Source organism: Stenella coeruleoalba (genome assembly GCF_951394435.1).
Source record: "Stenella coeruleoalba genome assembly, chromosome: 14".
In the NCBI taxonomy this organism is placed as follows: Eukaryota; Metazoa; Chordata; class Mammalia; order Artiodactyla; family Delphinidae; genus Stenella; species Stenella coeruleoalba.
The window spans coordinates 77,439,832-77,456,742 of record NC_137160.1 but is presented as its reverse complement, the minus strand read 5'-3'; the positions used below and the strand labels follow the sequence as shown (position 1 = coordinate 77,456,742).

The following is a 16,911-nucleotide window of genomic DNA, read 5'->3' as shown; positions in this document are numbered from 1 at the left end:
ACTTACTATGTGCCTGACAGCGCTGAGCACCTTACATGTTTTTAATTCTCACAACAACTTCAGGAGGAAGCAATTACAAGTACTGTTGACCCTTGAACAATGCGGGTCCGCTTACACAACCAATTTTTTTCAGTAAATACTACGGTACTACACAACCTGTAGTTGGTTGAATCCTCCGTGAGGAGCCATGGATATGAGGGCCACCTGTAAAGTTATATTCGGATTTTTTGACTGCGCGGGGGTCCGTGCTGCTAACCTGTGCAATATTCAGGGGGGCTGGGGGAGGACAGGACATTGGCCAGGTTCAGATGGCAAAACCAGGATTCAAAGTCAAGGCCAACCACATGCAGAGTCCAGGCTTTTTACTACTGAATCTGAGAGTACACCGGGTGATTTTATGTGCTACACCGGTGAAATTTTTACTTATAATAGTTATATATCTATTCTATTTCCTATTAGAAAAATACAGTTTTCCTATTTATAGTAGTGATTAAATTTTCCTTTTAAAATAAACATTCAGTGCTCACTGCAGCACCACATATCCAAAAAATTGGAACATACAGAAAAGATTAAACAGCCCCTGCGAAAGGATGACATGCAAATGTGTGAAGTGTTTCATGTTTTTACAATATTATATGTCAATTATATTGAAATGAATGAATGAACAAATGAGGTAAACTTATTTAGCAGCACTACTCGCAATAGCCTAAAGGTAGAAAGAGCTCAAATATCTATCAATAGATGAAACAATAGACAAACTGTGGTGGATGTAGACAACGGAATATTATTTGGCCGTAAAAAGGAATGAAGCACTGACACATGCTGCAACATGGATGAACCTCAGAGACATGATGCTAAGTGAAAGGAGCCAGACACAAAAGATCACATCTTATATGATTCAATTTATGTGAAACGTCCAGAATTGGCAAATCCATAGGAACAGGAAGCAGATTAGTGGTTGTGAGGGGGTTTAGGGGAGGTGGGTATGGGGTCTTATGTTGGAGTGATGGAAATGTTTTGGAACTAGACGGAGGTAGTGGTTACACAACACTGCGAATGTACTAAATGCTATTGAATTGTTCAGTTTGAAATGGTTGCTTTTATGTTATGTCAATTTCACCTCAGAAATTAAACAATTATTTAAGTTTAGAGAAGGAAATTAATTTCCTTAAAAATTAATTTATTTAAAGAAAAATATGAAGTAAATCATAGCACAGGGGGAGAGCGAAGGTGGTACTTAGAAAATATGGCACTGTGTTATGCGTTAAAAGCGCAAGGCATCTCCTTAAGGGCCAAGTCTGGCAGAGTCTGAGTCTTGCCCTCCTTTGTTTTTTTTTCCCCTGCAGCCAGCTCAGTGCTTAAGAAATACTTGTTGAGTTCAGCGCAGCCTGGCTTAGTTAATTGAGTTAGGGCGAGCTGAGTCGTACTGAATGCACCAGCTGGCTGGCCTGGAGGAGATCCAAGTTGAAGATGTTAAGAATCACACTAATTCAATAAGCGGCTGCAAGGTAGTCTAAGTAATGAGCCCACGCGCCTTTCCTTACCCAACTTACCCGTGTTGTGCCGGCACCTTAGGAGCCTTCTCTTCCTGAAGTCCCCTGTGTGTGCTTGCTGGAGACACCAGGCAAGAGAGTGTAGGAGAGGAGGTAAGGGGGCATGGAGAACTTTCTGTCTGTGTACAGGTACGGCTACCCCCACACTCATCACGCACCTCACGGACTACCTAACCGTCAGCTCGTGCTTGACTCTGACTGCCTGAGTTGGAAGCTGGCTGAGCACCTTGGAGAAGTTAATTCATCTCTCTGCACCTTTGTCTCCTCACCTGTAAAACGAGGCTAATAATAATACCTACTGTATGGGGTTCTTGGGAGGATTCGATGAAACAATACCTGTCAAGCGCTTAGCATACACTTTTGGGAACATTGTAAGCACTCAGGAAGGTTAGCTATGATGATTAGCAGTGACCAGCGTTGTAGAGAGGTGGGTTTGAAGTATGTGGCAGGGCTGGTGCCTGGAGACACGGGAGGACAAGAAGAGAAGTTGTTTGTAAATATCTTAAACAGAAGCACATGGCTTACTCACGTAAGTTCTTCTGGGATGCGATGTAAGCTCCCAGTATGAGGCAGGAGTAGCAGAATCTGGCTGTTTTTCTCCATTCTGGTGGGATTTTACCTACAGAGAGTCCCCAGCGGCTGCCTGTACCTGGAGAGCAGAGAGAAAGCCACACACAGTTTCCCTCTTTCTGCTGTCCTCTGGGAAGCTGCTCCATTCTGCATTCTTGGCTAACCAGTCAGTGAAGTACCGCAGAGGTGCATGTGGTAATCTCTTTCCCGAATCTCTTTCCCACCCGCAAGGCTGCACATGGGAAGGGCAGGACATGGGAATCCCAAGGTGTGATTTCCCAGACTATGCATTTTGTTGCTGCTGCCCGCCTGGCCTTGGTCAGGCTCCTGCCTCTTTCTGGCTATTGTTCCTCATTTATGAATGAGGGAGAGGGCAAGCGTTGTACAAAAATCACTGATTTTCAAGCTGTAAAAATATGAGGAGCTGTCTGATAAAATAAAATTGTTCAAGGGAACTGAATATACAAATGGACACAAGAGTTGCCACATGGTTGGAATAGGGGCGGGGGTCCTATATAGTCCCAGACGCTGAGCTTCTGTCACCCATCCTCCTTGCTTCCCCCTGCTGTCTTCCTCCCTCCAGCAGTGCCCAAGATGCATGTTTTGAAAACTGCCAACTGGAATGAATTCATGGGGTAGGGGCAGGGCTGGAGTCCCAGGTCTGGATAGAGCGTGAGGGGGTCCCCGAGGTAGTCTCCAGCAGCCTGGAGGAGGTGGAGGGCAGATCTATGTGCAGGCTTGCCTGCCCATGTCACACTTGGCAGCATGACATGGGAGTATAGGACACCATGGCTTTCTGCCCGCCCATCATCCATTCCTCCTGATAGGAGCCCTGATATGCTTTGGGGGAACCACTCACTCTCACTCCGCCCCTGTGGGTTAGCTAGGCTTCGGCAGTGAGCACTTGACTGGGCTCTGGGCGATCAGATCATTCCAGCCCCCTTGTCCTGGTCATTGGTTTAGCAGTGGGCAGCTGAACCTATCAGAACCCACCAGACATGCCCCTCGGACTTTTACAGAGGCAAGCAAGAGGAAGCCTTGACTTGACTCTGCGACGATGTACAACAGGTGGAGAGAGCCAATCTCAAAATGAAAGCAAAACAGGGAAAAGCAGAGCTGAAGAGATGGGGAGAGGCAGATTCCTGAAAACTTAAAGGAAAGCCTAGATCCTGCAATGCCTGAAGTTAATGAGAAGCAAGAAGCCCTTGCTTCTCGGTTAAAAACTTCAATACATTTTTGATCTGTCTTAAGTCCATTCAAGTTAGGAGTTTGTCATTTTGCAGCTGAAACCTCCCGACTACTACAATGGGCAAGCTTTTCACCTCCGTTAAGTTTCAGTTTTCTCATCTACTAAGTGTCTCTAAAAATCCATAAACCTCACCTTTAATGGGATCTATAAACACATGTATTTTATCACAGCAGCAGTAGCAAGACATTAGCAAGAGTGGTTAAGTATTTTGAATATTTATTAGTTCTAAGGAAAGCAAAACAAGAGTTGGTTAATATCAGTTCACTTTGTTCTCTAAAGGGGGTGGGGGGAGCAAAAGACAAATAAATGTCCATTATAAATGGGAATGGAGAAAGCAGGAGCAGACCCCATATTAACGGGAAAATGCCAGGGGAATGCATGTGAGTCCTCAATTTTGGATTTTTTCAATTAGATGGTGGGGAAGAGGTCTGCAGGGGACTAAGCCTCCTAGAATTATGCAGGTAGGGCTGAGCCCCAGGGAGACCCCACCAGTATAAGCAGGTAGGGCTGAGCCCCAGGGAGACCTCCCCCAGCCCCGCCCCGCCCCGCCCAGGCTCTTGAGGCCAGGGAAAATCTAGAGGAAGAGTTGAGACGGATTTGTCTTAGAGCAGAAGGTTCAGAGGCCTGAGCTCTACAACTGTGGATGAGCTCCCAACAAGCCACTGCAGCTCATGGCCAACACCATGCACGTGGCCAAACCTTCCCTGACAGACTCAGGCTAGCCTTTTGTGGCCCATAAGAGCTGTTTCTGGGGACTGCCAGCTCAGAACACTATTGTGGTCTGCTCAGGAACCTTTGAAATCGAAAGCCCCCAGCTCCCCTTGTCACTGCTGGTGCACATAAATACAACCAGGGGGGATTTCCCACGGAATTTTTTGCAACCACTCAAATGTTTCATTTCCCATTGTTTGCCAGCCCCTCTCCGAGCCTCAACTGTCAAAGCAGCAGCAAACACAGGCTGCTTTTCCCTCAGGACCCCACGCACGGCGCTTGCTCTTGCTCCCGCTCCACATCGGGAAGCTGGCGTTGGCAGGATGTGATGGGCTCGGCCGGGGAATAAGGTCTGTTAGTCAACTAGTGAAGCAAGTCAGCAGAGGGAATACCCGGCCCTACCCAGCCCAGCCTGCTGGGGAGGCACAGCTCTGTGCCATCCCCCTGGTTATTAGTATAATCATGGGGACTAATAATTATATTTATGGGAAGAAATCCCTTCCACAAATCCAAAGCACTTGACCAAAATATACAATGCAGCTGTTAATTTTTTGCTTTTAAAATATGAACTTGAATCATTTTTTTCCCTGACCCAGCATGTGTTAATGGAATTCTAAGTTGTATTCCATACATCAGTGCTTAGAAAAGGCCATCTTTATTGATTGAAAACATCTGTTTTAGACAGGCAGTGTGCTGGGCATTTGGGGGACCCAAATACCATAAGGAGGTGTAGAGATTTCAAGGCAACATTGGGTGGAGAGTGATAAATGGGAAGTTTATCCAGGGGATGTTGGTCTGAGGGGTGGGTAGGAAGCCAGGCAGACACGTCTGTGATCTGTCACCAGCTGGCACTGAGTACACATAGTATGCGTAACCCTGGGCACCCACAAAGCTGATTCTGTGAGGGTCAGGGATGGTGAAGATACCTGTAAACATCCGTTTACCAGGGCCCACCCTCTGCACCGCAGAGATTACCCTAGTAATGAATTTACTCATGTAGCCATTCATTCACTCGTCCATTAAAGCCACGGATATTTACTGATTTCTTTAGGATGTGCCAATTTGAGGCTATATGTTGGGGACACAGAGATAACCCAAAGTCAACCTGGTGCCTTTCCTCTTAAAGTTTCCATCCCAGTGGGGCAGACAGCCATTAAACAAATACCTACGTAGAAAAATAAAGAAATATACAATACAATAAAGAACAATCAAATACCCATGAGAATCTTCGTGCTCCTCATTTACTGATCTCCCACTCTATGCCACATGCTGTGAGGGCCACAAATTTGAATCAATGCCTGTGCAGCAAACCCCAAAGACCAACCAGAACTCCTGACAGAAAGAGGATGGACCACGGTGACAGTGGCACTTTGCAGTTTACATGGCACTTTTTACACCATGGGCACTCTGGATCCTGCCAGCAAGGCTGGGCTGGCTTGTTAAGGAGTTATTCCCTCCACTTCCCATGGGAGGAATCTGAGGCCTGGAGAGATAAAGGGACTGGCCTGCCTGAGGTCACACGGCTAAAAAGGCCAGGAATGCTATGCCTGTTTTTACAACGACAGAAGCGGAAGCAGAGCAAGGTGGCCATTTTATTTTCCCAAAGTCACACTAAGACACACTATGTGTCAGAGCAGAGGGAACATAAGTGCAAAATTCTACCTGGAAGGAGAACAGATCCTGAGACAGGTGAGTCTCAGAAAGTAGAGACTGAGGAAGATAATAACACAAGACGTGAATTCCAACTCACATCTCTTCGAACGGGACCTCTCCTCTCGGCCTCCCGATGAGTGGGTTTTCGTGTGGCCAGGGCGTGATCTGAAGTCACCGGAACTAACACTTAGCGACCCCTCTGATATCCCAGACATCACAGGATTCCTGCGAGGAGCATATTAAAACTCCCGTTGTCCAGATGAGGAGGTTGAAACCCTGACCACACACAACTAGACAGTAGCAGAACCAGAATGTAAACTGTGGTCCCTCTGATACTGGGACCTGTAGAGCTTCTGATACCCAGAGCTGCCTCCCTCTGGGGGCCTAGGAGTCCTGGCAACAGGATGCTGGAGGAGGTGGCCTGCAGAGGCAGGGCCCAGGGGTTGAGGCTGCAGTGCTGCCCAGGAATGCAGCCTAGCCCGCCCACTTTTTAACACAGTGGCATCCCTGACAGACACCCTTGTCCTTTTCCTGTGCTGGCCTTCGTAACACAATAAATAAACCCTGAGAGAAACGTGACCTGAGCCAGGCAGTAAATGATGGCACTGTCAGTTGTACACGACTGTTGAAACAAACACAGACTGTAATCATCGTGCTGTACGGGGAGAAAGACATTTGGCAAATGAGATTCCATTTTCACATTGGTTTGTGCTGAGCATATAAATTTCCTGCGGGCCGGCCAGCGTTGGGGATGTGTAATTGATTGCCTGCATTATAATAAACAAGCCGTGACAGGTGATCATTCATCATATTCCGCTGAACGTTCCAGCACACCAGAAAACGGAGGAAGAGAGGGAACGCGCGAGCGAAGGCAGAGGAGAGGAGGAGCCTGGGGGAGGGGAGAGGGTCGGAAAGACGAAGTATTCCCGACAGACAGAAAGCCAGGGAAGGGGCGGGGGAGAGAATCCGCAGAGCGGGCTCGGGGAAAGTGAAAGCAATTACTATAATTCTTTTGATTATCTAATTTGTTCTTTCTGGTCTTCGTTATGTGACCCTACCCCCATCCCACTCCAACACAGGAGGTCCCCCTCGGGGACTTGGGAAGACACAGAAAATGCTCCTCCCAAGATTGAGGAGAGGAAGGGGAAAGGCGAGGTGGGGGGAGGGGCCGTCTAGTTGTAACCGGAGTAGATATCGGGAAAACCTCGGGAGGGTGCGTGCGTGTGTGTGTGTGTTCGGGAAAACCTCGGGAGGGTGCGTGTGTGTGTGTGTGTGTTCGGGAAAACCTCGGGAGGGTGTGTGTGTGTGTGTGTGTGTGTGTGTGTGTGTGTGTGTGCGTGCGGGAAAACCTCGGGAGGGTGCGCGCGTGTGTGTGTGTGTGTGTGCGGGAAAACCTTGGGAGGGTGTGTGTGTGTGTGTGGCGCGAGTGTGTGCGGGACTCAGCTTCGCCTTTTGCTCTGTGATGCCTCCAATCAGATGGATGGGAACCCGTTTTTTTTTTAATAAAAAAATTTAAAGCGTTTTTGAAAAAAGAAGTGAAAAGTTCCTTTTATTGAAGGAAAAAACAGAATCCAAGTTGGCACCGGATCTGGTTCCAGAAGCCTGTCATGTGGGGCTCTCACTCCTCCCCCCTCGTCCCCCAACCCCGCCCCAGCCCCAGCCTCTCTCGGCCCTTGGCCCGGGGCTGGGGTCGAACAGGACCTGTTAGGTAGCACCCTCCTTTCCAGGAGCTTCAACCTAGACCCGAGGCGGAAGCACATTGGCATGTGAAGGACAGAAAGACAAATGCAGAGCTCTCGAGGCAGCGCACGCATTATATAAGTACTTACATTATGCAAAAGCCAAGGCCCTCAACAAGGGAGTGAGTGAAGACAGGGGACAGGGAGGGATTCGTCTCCCCAGTTCTCACCCTGTCAATTTCTAGCCCTCCCATCCTCACCCATCAAATGCCCTCTCATCCCCTCTCGGGTACCAAATGCTGAACGCAGGTGGGAGCCTCCAACCCTGGGAGCTGGGAGTTGAGGGGGCGTGGCCAGCGCTAAAATAGGGGGCGGAGACTGGGTGGGGCTTAGCCAGGGGGCGGAGCCCGCGCTGGAGTGGGCGGGGTGAGTACAGAAGAAAGACAGTAACGTGATCGGCGACTTTGCTTCTCATCTCCCACTGCTTCCTACAGTCCTCTGTCTTTTTACCCTAGCTTTAACAAATGTAATCTGTTACTTTGGAGATCATTATAAAGTCGCCGCTTTTGGAAAATCTGTTCAAGAGACCTGCCTTCTGAAAGCTGTGACATCAGCCCCAGCGGTGTGGGCTGCCTTCCCTGGGTGATCTATGTGGTCTTTGAAAGATTAACAGCTCCTTTGGGTCTCCCAAGAATCCCGGAAGAAAGCTAGGGCAGGTGCCGTTTTCTCAATACGCTTATTTCTTCCCATCTCCACATAACAATTTATGAAATGGATCTTAGGGTCCCGATTTTTACAGGGGAAGAAATGGAGACACGAAGAAATAAAGTTACTTGCTTAAGATCTGGCAGCAAAAAGAATAAAAAATTGAATCCAAGGGTCTTCTTCCTGCATGCTTTCCAGACTCCCTGTGAGGACACATACTTTCTCCCTTCAAGCCCCATGAATGATAAGTGCACACATGTACGTGAGGGAGAAGAGTTGGGTCTGTTTGGAATGGCCAAGCCCTCCTGCTACGTATCACTCAAATTTGCCCCCTTCTCTCCACCACCACTGTGCCCTCTGGTCCAAGCCATCTTGCTCCTGGACCATGCTCCCACCTCCTCAGGGGTCCCCATCCTAACACTGTTGCCCACTCCCATCCATTTTCCATCTGCAGTCAGGATGATCTGTTCATTGATCTCAGCATGAAAACACCATCCAGGTCTTTCACCAGCTGGCTCAGCCTACCTCCCTAGCTCCATCTTTTATTATTATTATCATTATCATTATTATTATAAAATACACATAACATAAAATTTGCTCTTTTAATGATTTTAAAGTGTGCAACTCAGTGACATTAAGTAGATTCACACTGTTATGTAGCCATCACTACTATCTAGTCCAGAACTTTTTCATCACCCAAACAGAAACCCCTTACCCATTAGAGGTCACTTCGTATTCTGCCCTCCCTCAGCCTCTGACAACCACCAATCTTCTTTCTATCTCTACGGGTTTCCCTACTCTGGAAATTTCATATAAATGAAATCCTACAGTATGTGGTCTTTTATAACTTCTTTCACTTAGCATAACGTTTTCAATGTCCATCCATGTTGTAGCAACCTCATTCCTTTTGATGGTTGAATAATATTTCACTGTATGGATAGATCACCTTTTGTTTATTCATTGATGAACATTTGGGTTGCTTCCAACTTCTGGCTATTGTGAATAGTGCTTCTGTGAATACTTGTGTACAAGGTTTTGTTTGAACATCTGTTTTCAGTTCTTTTGGGTATATACTTAAGAGTGGAATTGCTGGGTCATATGGTAATTCTATGTTTAACTTGTTGAGTAACCACCAAAACTCTTTTCCACAGTGACTGCACCATTTTACATTCTCACTAGCAGAGTACAAGGCTTCCAATTTTTCCACATCCTTGCCAACATTTGTTAGTTTCCTTTTTTGTTTTTTAATAGCCATCCCAATGGGTGTGCCTAGCTCCATCTTTTAGTTCTCTTCCCCTCACTTTTACTTCTCTGGCCTTTCACATCCTCAAATATACCACTTTTTCTTAAAAGGGAGCTTGTATATACAGTGACTTCTGCCTTCCCTTGTCTCCAAAGCTAGATCAGATTCCCCAGTGATGATGCATCTAAGTGCCATAGCCTTCCTTTCATCGGTCCCAACTTGGTTATGAATTTACACTTCCTGTGTGATTACTAATTAACATCTGTCTTCTTGACTTGACTACAACCTCCCCCCAGGCACGGACAGTTCTGCTTTTGCCATCCTCTGTATCCCCAGCACTTAGCACAGTCCCAGGTAGATTCTTGGTGCTCAATAAATACTTGTTGGATGGATGGATGAACAATGAATGAGATCCAAGTTTGGGTCCTGCATCCTTATGAATTTCTCTTTTCTTTTTTTCACTTCTCCGTGGAGTTGGTAGGTCTCCATGAATTACAACCTGAAAAGCCTGCTCCATCCGTAAGGTATGTGGAGGCTGATGAGGTTCTGGTTGCAGAATGCATACTCACTAACAACTCCCTTTAGAGCCATGGTGATTCTGGCCCGGGATTCTGAGTCTTGCGTGGGAATTGTGCTGATTCTGCCCTTCAGTGCTGCCGAAGGTTTAGGAGCTTGAAATATATGTGCTTGGTGTAAACATGACCTCGGCATGACAGGGTGATCCCTGTGTTTGCCAAGCCATTAATTTTTAAGTAATAACAGCCACCACAACAAACTGCATTTCCCCCACATTCTGAGTCATTCTTAAGGTCAGAACTATGGGATGGTATGAGACAAAAACCTTATAAACTAGACTGTAGTGGTGAGTTCTCTGCGTTTACAGCTCTGCTCCTACACGCAGGTCCAAAGAGCTGAAAATAGAGGATTAAAAATTCATGCAGCTACTCTCTTCCAAGGAATTCCAAATGCTTAGAAGACGATCTTTATCCCGCGAAGTCATCAGCCTTCGGATGTCACCATGCCCGTCTTGAAGACAGGGAAACAGAGACCCAGAGATGTGAAGCGACTTTGCCAGGGCCCCCCCGATATGGGAGCCACAGGCTCAGGCAAAGAGCCGCCTCTCACCCATCTTTCTAGCCCATGCCCTCTCCATTAGCTTGATTAAGACAACTGATTTATTCATTCTCGGTGGTTGAGAGGGGAAAAAAAACCCAACATGCCATTTGTGTGATATAAATATCGCTGGAAAAAGCTTAAAAACATTGTGTCATACATATTTCCTTAATACCACAGTCAATCACACATGTCCAAGTGCACAGTTCCATCAACCGAGGATGGGGGTGGGGGGAGACCCAGGAGAGACTTAGCTCTGAATCCTCAGTCCCAGCTAAAGGTACACTGGCGATTTTCTCTTTAGTGTATTGCCTTTAAAAAACCTCCTCGAGGTCTCAGAAGCTTGATGTTGGGCCAGAACATGAGTAGGCAGGGAAGCAAGGGTGCCAGGGTGCCTGTCAAACTGGCCAGTTCCCAAAGAAAAGATGGGGATGGCCATTTCTCATTCAGTGTGCTCCCTGGACTCACAGAGGGATTTGGATCTCAACGTGGTTCCTCTTCCCCCGCCACGCACCTCCCCCCCAACGCCCACCACCATCATCAAAAAGCCTTTAATCCCAGTGATTCTACTGTTAGGAATGTAGCCCAAGGAAATAATTAAAGACGTGTAAAAAGACTTAGTGACAGGATGTTTCTCACAACACATAGACTATGGCAAAAGATTACAAACAGCCTCCATAGCCAACCAACTATAGCTGATTGATAAGTAAATCATGTGGTTCATCCCCTAAAACCCTGCTCAGATTTAAAAAGAAAAAAAGACTAGAAGGAAATAAACCCAGATGTCCACAGAGCTTGTCTTTGGATGTGGAGATATGGGTCATTTTTCCCTTTCCTGTAGTAAGCTCTTATTTTGGGGTGATCTATTCAAATTTGGTTGACTCTACTGGAAGCTTTATGAAATCACTAAGATTTAGAAGTCATAAATGGAACAGGAAGGGACATAAGTAAAGGCCCAGAGGTAAATCAGTGTCAGGGAGGAAGCAGCCGAACTGCAGTGGGAGATTCCAAATGCTGAATGCTGAGAACTGCGGTGGGTTTGTGGGTTGTGGACAGACTGTGAATCTTTTGAAAGCCAAGGAAAGGAAAGTATACTGGATGTGACAGGCACTTGGGAGCCAGTGTAGATTCTTGAACAAGAAAAGACATGGGCAATTCCAAGTCAGACCAAGGAGAGATAGTCAAAGAAATGAATGAGCTAGGAGTGAATCTGGTGGTCTCATAAATCTTTTATGGAAGGATCTGATTTCATTGGTTTGGAGGTAAAGCGTTTTGGAGAATAGCGAAACTCTAAAGTAGTCTTGAGATTGTTTTCATTTTACAGATATGACAACTTGAGCCCAAAGAGTTAAATAAATTGTTCCCAGATCCACAGCAAGATGGTGGCCAAGTTGGGACTGGCAACTAGGGGTCCTTATTCCCGGCTCCAGTCCCAGCCCACCTCTTTGCTGCCTGGGATCCCAATTCTGAGATGTTAACCATGTGTACAACTTTCTAGGAGAACCAAAGACCCTGGCTTACTTTCTGGAGTCCCACATAAACCTCCATCTGTTCATTCATTCATCTGTCCATCCATCCATCCAACACTTATTAAGCACCTATTAGGAGACAGACATGCTAATTGTTAGAGTGGGGGTAGAGAGGAGATGATGATGGCACATAGTAGGTGCTCAATAAATATTTGTGGAAGGGAAGGAGGGAAGGAGAGAAGGAAAGAATAGTTCCTGCCCTCAAGTCACACAAGATCTAATTCAGGAAACAGAACCTTATGTGCCGGGTGAAAGCCATGCTTTCACGGAGATGTGAACTCATGTACTGCAGCCCCAGGCAAGATACATAACAGAACCAAACCAAAAAGAGTCGACTTCCTCCTCTTTTATAAGAGAACTTAATTCAAATAGCATTTATGGAGCACCTATAATAGGATAGGGATTAAGATTGTCCCTGTTTACACATGAAACCCAAAATGGCCAGGAGGAAGGATCTGTGGAAAGTGAAAAACCAAGGGGTCACCAAGCGTCCAGAAAGGACAGATGTTGTTTGTTTCTTTGAACAGCTTTGACTTCTTTTTCACACTCCAGCCACTTGGTCTGATTTTCCTTTGGTTACTGGTCCTGGGGTCCTTGGCTCTGGTCTGCTGGAGGGTGGGCCAAGCTCATGCCACAATCAGACCCTCCCATCAGCCCCACCCTCCTCCATTTCCCTTTTCCAGTTATTCAGGCTTCTCAGGCCATTGCAACCTCACATTGCCAAGTGAACATAAATCAAGAGGCCACAGCTCCCGGATCTTTGAGAAATGGGGACTTTGCGGAGCCTTTCCAAGGGGGTGCATGGGGAAGGAAGGGGAAAGAGGCATAAAGAGAAAGTTCCATGTGGTTCCTTTAATCACTGGGTGGAAGGAGAGAGGAGAAAGTTCAAACAGAGCCCCGCAAGCCAGGCCGGGAAGCCAGCTCTGAGCTCCACTGTTTAAGCAACTGCTGTTGGCATCACTGAGGTTTGTCTTGGCCCAAACCTGTCCTGGGAAACAAGAGAAGCTCATGCTCTTGGAATTTGCTCCCTTAACGATTCACTCAGCAACTCAGCTTTGGTGGACAATTTTTTAACAAAAAGAAAGAAAGAAGAAAGAAAAGAAAAGCCATGCAACCAATGGTTAGATATGCACTCCCCAAACTCATCAGCTTGGACCGGGCTGGGAGGAAGAGAGAAACTTTCTGAGCTTCCCACGGGGAGCCTCTCCCAACTGTGAACCTCCACTTCCTAGAGTGGGATCCTGGGTGAGACAGAGCGAAGCAGCAATCTGGAACATTGTGATTCAAATGCTATCCATTGAACTCTATGGACTTTGGAGAGAGGCACTCGATAAACAATGAAAGTGCAAGGTGGCTCTCAAACAGTTGTCTTTTACTGAGTGCTTTCCATGCACCAGCATTGTACCAGAACTTTCCATCCCTTGTCTCATTGGGTCCTCACAGCCACTCCACCAGGGCGTATGTTTCAGTCCCACCGCACAGGTGAGAGAGCTGAGTCCTGATCTGTCACTGACCCGCCCAAGGACACACAGCTAATGAGTGGGGGGCATCCAATTGTGAATCTGATCCCCTATGACAGCCCCACCCCCAGTCATGCTCTTGACCACGCTGCCCTCCTGCCTTTATTTGTTGCTTCATCACCACGTGTCATCACCGTACCTTCTCGGATGACATGGAAAAACTGAACAGGCGTGCACTCAATCACAGGACAAGATAGGACAGTGACCCCAGGTGGCGTCTTCCCAGCTTGGTTACTGAGGTTCTCAGTAGCCCTGGCCGCTTATGGAAAGTAGCACAGTGTGTGGAAATGCCACTGGATGAACATGGGTTCGAAACCTGGCATCCTCAGACCCTTTGCAGGTGCATGGGTGCAATTCAGGGGTCCATGAGTTTAGCTGGGGAAAAAAATGACATCTCTACTTTCACTAACCTCTAGTAGAAAGGCAGCATTTTCTCCTATGAGGAATGAAGGTGACAAACCCCTGTAGCATCAGCAGTTCCTGTGACTTCAGCACACGTGCAAATCACAGAGACTTTCCTGTCACTAACAGTTGTTGCAAAGATATCAAAATATTGTCTGTGCTCCTCGCAACTTAAAAATTGCAGTAGTAGACAGACCAGCATCTAGATCTTGATACTTAAGGCATAATAAAGAAGCTCGTATAGTACCGTTCCACAAACTCGCGTTTTCATATTCTGATATCTGTATTATAGTATAATTGGTTTCCTTTGCAATCCTATGTGCTTTATTTTATGTAGCCTGATTCTGAAAAGGGGTCCCTGGCCTTCACCAAATTGCCCAAGGGACGCATCCGTGGCCTATGCCTGGGAAGCTGAGGTGAGGCTCCTGGTCTTAAAAAGTATGCAGTCTAATTGGAGAGTGAGACAGATACACATACCAATATTTAAGATGCAACCTTAAGTGTAAAAGAAAAGAGTAAACTCTTTGAGGGCAAGCACTGCATTTTTTAAAAAACATGCTCTTGAGGGGTGGGGTAAAATATATATTCTTTTTTTGTTTTATAAATTTATTTATTTATTTATTTATTTTTGTCTGTGTTGGGTCTTCGTTTCTGTGCGAGGGCTTTCTCCAGTTGCAGTGAGCGGGGGCCACTCTTCATTGCGGTGCACGGGCCTCTCACTGTCACGGCCTCTCCCATTGTGGAGCACAGGCTCCAGACGCGCAGGCTCAGTAGTTGTGGCGCACGGGCCCAGTTGCTCCGCGGTATGTGGGATCTTCCCAGACCAGGGCTCGAACCCGTGTGCCCTGCATTGGCAGGCAGATTCCCAACCACTGCACCACCAGGGAAGCCCCTCTATATATTCTTATATCCATAGCACCCAAAACGGTGCCTGATAATCAGTTGTGATAGGTCATTAGCAAAGAGTGCAGATGCACAAGCTCAGCCTCTCGACCTACGCCGCCTACAAGCCGAGTGATCTCGGGCCAGTGACGATGACCTTTCTGTCTTGATTTCCTCATTTGGAAGAGGGGCTTAGCAAAACCTTTTTCTCAACGTTGTTGACACAGTCCAATAAGATGAAGGGTGTGCATGTACCTAGCCTGGTTCTGGGCTCATCATAAGGGTCAGTTCAGAATGACAGCAGCCCCTATGGCCCCCAAAGCTCTCTCCTGTTGGAGATCAACTTTGAGAAACCTGCCCAACAGGCTCCACCCCTGGGGTGGAGGTGAGTCACCCTGGAGGGTCTGCATCAGAGCTCAAGACAGATAAATCAGTTGATGTGGGTCTGTCTGTCCCTTTTGGTACCTCTCTGATAGCCTGGACACCCCACACACCTCCATGAAGAAAGCACTGTCTCGCCTCCATTGTCGCACGAGGAGGCAGGGTGGGGGAGGTGAGGCAGGACTGGACAGTCAAGTCCCTTGGCCTCCTGCCCCACCACACGCCTGGGTGGCATGATCCGTGATTGGAGAATGCCTACCTTATCTTGCCACTCTTAAGCTCACACATTTGCTTGGAAGATGTCTGTGTCTGCAAGGGCTGGTAAGAACCTGGAACAGGCTTTGAAGGTATCCAGCCAACTGAACTTAATTAAACTGCAGTTCCAGAAGCCAACAGCATTTTCCTAAGAAAGGAATACAACTTCTAAAAGTCCCCTAACACTCCCGTGCAGCCCATTTCCTGTGCTTCAGACTATGTCATAAAACTGTCCATAGGGTGGTTTCCTTTGATGATGGATCCGGTTAGCAAGACATTTTTTTTTTAAGCCAGCCTCACTGTCTCATCTTTCTTAAGTTAGAAGCATCCTGACCCTCCCCTTACACTGCATTTGTTCTTGCTTCTCCAAGCTGAAGTCATAGGACCTTTATCTTTTCAACTTGGCTTCTTGTTTGGCCCCAGAGGCCACCATCTTGGAGAGTCATGTGCCCGCTAGCTCAAGATGAGGGCACCGTCACACCCTGGAGCCAAATTTGGTTGTATTGCTGCACGAAGTAGGATAAAGTGGTGGCTGAAGAGTGCTCCTGCTTCCAAACATACGTTTCAGCCGTTCATTCTTTAACCGTTGGACCCTTATTATGTGCTAGGGGCCAGGGATATAACGGTGAAGAAGATAGCACAGCTCCCACTTCCATGGAGCTATATTTATATGGTCAAGGGAGAGGGAGAGATAATGAGGACATAAGCAAATAAAGACATAAAACAGTTACAGATTGTTAAAAGTGCTAAGAAGACAGAAACAGATGGCTGGAGTATAGTGGAGAGATATTCTTAGATAAAGTCAAAGAAGATCTCTCGGAGGAAGTGACATTCAAGCTGAGACCTGAGGGATGAGACTGAGCCAGGCATGGGAACAGCCGGGGCAAGAATATTCCAAGGCATCAGGAACAGCAAGTGCAAAGGCCCTGGGGTGGGAAAAGCTTGGCAAGAGCTAGGAATTGACAGGTCAGGGTTGCTGGAGTATAAGGAAGAGAGTTGCAAGAGGTGAGGAGAGAGAAAGGCAAGGGGCCGTGGAGACCATTGTGAAGAGTTTGGATTTTATTCAAGTTGGTTGGGGACTGAAATTCACGTGGGAGATGCTCCACATATGAATTTGTTGGATAAATGGATGATTTAGAAATATCCTTCCATTTGGAGGCTTAGGCATCAAAAGTCTTCAGCAATTGCATCCCTATCAGAATTTCCCCCAGGACTCATTTTTCTATCATTCAGTTGGTCCATTTGCATATATGCCTATAAATGAGCTCTAAAGACATGGTTATGGGAAGACCCAGGCATGGGTTTACCAGGGCAGCTGCACCGGCTGCCTCCAAGAAGGTACCATTCCTAGATTTGGGCAGCACAAGGTCCTGGTCCCAGCTTGGACACTCACTAGCTGCACGACCCTGGGCAAGTTTCGTGCTCCCTCTGGCCCTCGGTTTCATGAAAGAGGATGATGCCACACC

The 16,911-nt window shown here is 47.0% G+C and overlaps 1 protein-coding gene across 4 annotated transcripts in view; it reads left to right on the top strand.

Annotated features, from left to right (window-relative positions):
- SPRING1 (SREBF pathway regulator in golgi 1) overlaps nucleotides 1-16,911 on the top strand; it is a 312,066-nt gene that overhangs the window by 146,231 nt on the left and 148,924 nt on the right. Inside the window, exon 6 of one of the 4 annotated variants that reach the window (XM_079942823.1) lies at nucleotides 10,265-10,564. The exons of the other annotated variants lie outside the window; for them this stretch is intronic. The gene's annotated coding sequence lies outside the window, so the exon portion shown is untranslated. Of the gene's footprint in view, nucleotides 1-10,264; nucleotides 10,565-16,911 lie in introns of those variants that run through there. 4 annotated transcript variants of the gene reach the window in all.